Here is a 1922-nt window from a genome sequence, read left to right on the forward strand (position 1 = left end):
GCATTTCAACGAGCACCCAAAAAAAAAAAAAAAAAAAAAAAAGAAAAAAGAAAAGAAAATACACTAGCCACCAACAAATCATCACATCAGCTGGGTTCAGGCATATTCATCCCTCACATGTCAGAAAAAGCAGGGATGAAAATTATTCAGAAAATCCAGGATATTTTATGATATAACAACGACACACAAGGTGCTCGTTGATAATCACGATTGCCAAACAAGTGCAGCCCAGATATGTTTAGCAAATTAACAAAGCATTTATTCTTACATTTCCTCCCGTGCCCATTCCTGGCATCTTAGCAGCTTTCACAAATTCTTCACGGTTACACAGATCACACATTGAGATGGCTGCAAACTGTATTTTGAATGCGCAATTTTGCCTCATTAATGAAAGAGCTTTTGCAGGTCATTGCAATGATCAATGAAAGTAAAATACTACTAGTAAGATATCTCAAAACCACAAGCCTGCTTGACTCTAAAAAAGTCACTGGAAATGCTAAATCTCGTTGATAGTAAAACTTGCATTCATGGAGCCACTGCTGTAGCTGTGCAGTCACTGTCTGTGGCAAATACCGTGGAGGATAGAAAGACCATCTATAAAGTTTGTAGTAAAGGAGCCTAGGTGCGTGTGCAGTGTGGGTTCTCTGGACCTGGACCTGGAAGAGTAGCTCTGTCATCTCAGTCCTGTTTGCTGTCGGGGGGGACTGCGCATGGATGTTGAAAATCCAAGCTGTAGAGAGCATTGCCATGTGATGTTGAACAAGGCAGAAGAAGAGGACTATATATCTGATGCCTTCATTCATGTCCAAGAAGATATCAGACCAGGATTGCCAATGGTGAGGCAAATCTAAGAAGCCTGTTGAAAAGGAGAAAAGCAACAAGAAGCTAATTTGAAAAATAGAAAAGTTTAGTATACGTGCTGCTGAAGTGAGTACAATAGAAGAGTTTAAAAGAAGAGGAATTAGATGTGACACTGGGTTGTAAAATTCACTGGGCTGTGAAAACAAAGGCTTTGCCTTGCGCCACAGGGTGGGCTATAAAAGGGGTTAACCTCTTGATAAGAGTGGAGATGGTATTACTGAACCAGTCCTCTTAACATCAAAACAGGGAAAAGTGGCATTGGTCATGAGGCGTTATTAAAACAGAAAGCAAAAGAAAAATTAGAAAGCTAAGAAGATCCATATGAAAAATCAAAGGGCTGGGATTTAGCTCAGTGGTTCCACTGCCTGCCTTGCAAGCACAAGGACCTGAGTTCGATCCCTGGTACCAAAGAAAAGAAAAAGAAAGAAAGAAATGCACATATGAAAAATCAATCTGAAGAAAAAGCTGCAGTACAGTTTCAGATACGATTTAAACATAAGCAAGATGATGAGAAGCTTGAGGGAAATCCTAAAAGAAGCCAGAAAACCTGTCAACAATTGGATACCCAAAAGGATTTTCAGGTTTCCCAGGGAGGCTTGGTACTGATTGAAGCCCAAAGAAGAGACTCAAGAAGAAAAAGAAGAGGATAAAGATAAGTAAAGACTTAACTGTACTGGAAAAATTACAAGTATTGACCAGTTATCTAAGGGAAGAACATCTGTGTTGTATTTGGTGTGGAATGGCCTATGAAGATATAGATAGATCTTCAAATTTCCCAGGACCAACATCTGTAGATCACGACTAAGACTATTCACAATAAAGTGGGAATTGTTTATTCTAGTAAAGAAAGAGGACCTTCATATAATGCTTTACTTTTTTTTTTGTATTTAACAAATACTTTGGACTTTAGAATAAAATTATTTTCTGGCCTGAAGAAAACAAACAAACAAATACAATTCTACTTTAGAACACAAGTATGAAGATTTAGACAATTAAAATTTATAATTGTATTGTGATGCTTGTGGAACTGATTAAGGACACCAACAGGTAATATTCTTATT

General features: G+C 37.9%; 1 pseudogene; it reads left to right on the forward strand.

Moving 5' to 3' along the window:
- The first annotated feature begins 645 nt into the window (after positions 1-645).
- On the forward strand, positions 646-1666 carry LOC104865105 (annotated as a pseudogene).
- Positions 1667-1922: the final 256 nt, after the last annotated feature.

Source organism: Fukomys damarensis, unplaced genomic scaffold, assembly GCF_012274545.1.
Source record: "Fukomys damarensis isolate Sample0158 unplaced genomic scaffold, DMR_v1.0_HiC HiC_scaffold_22, whole genome shotgun sequence".
In the NCBI taxonomy this organism is placed as follows: Eukaryota; Metazoa; Chordata; class Mammalia; order Rodentia; family Bathyergidae; genus Fukomys; species Fukomys damarensis.